Genomic DNA, 285 nt, shown 5'->3' with positions numbered 1-285 from the left:
GAATATGAAAATAAGGCAGAGAATTAAAATCACAGAGAGAGAAGTAGAACGACCGCAACCACAAAGACAGAACATAGGGTAATGAAAAGACGGAAAATCGCGAACAAGGAGCAGGAGGAGAAAATAGAATAAAGCCGATAGACTAAGCCAGGATGAGCGGCCTCGTAAAAAGTTGTTTTGATATTTCATTAGCCTGTTTCCCTTGATATTAACACTGACGTCTTCCCGGCTGGAATACTGCCCTCTGACAGCAAGCAAGTTGTTTGGGGGAAAAATTGAGGAAAT

Source organism: Penaeus monodon, chromosome 20, assembly GCF_015228065.2.
Source record: "Penaeus monodon isolate SGIC_2016 chromosome 20, NSTDA_Pmon_1, whole genome shotgun sequence".
Lineage (NCBI taxonomy): Eukaryota > Metazoa > Arthropoda > Malacostraca > Decapoda > Penaeidae > Penaeus > Penaeus monodon.
This window is presented reverse-complemented; position numbering follows the sequence as displayed.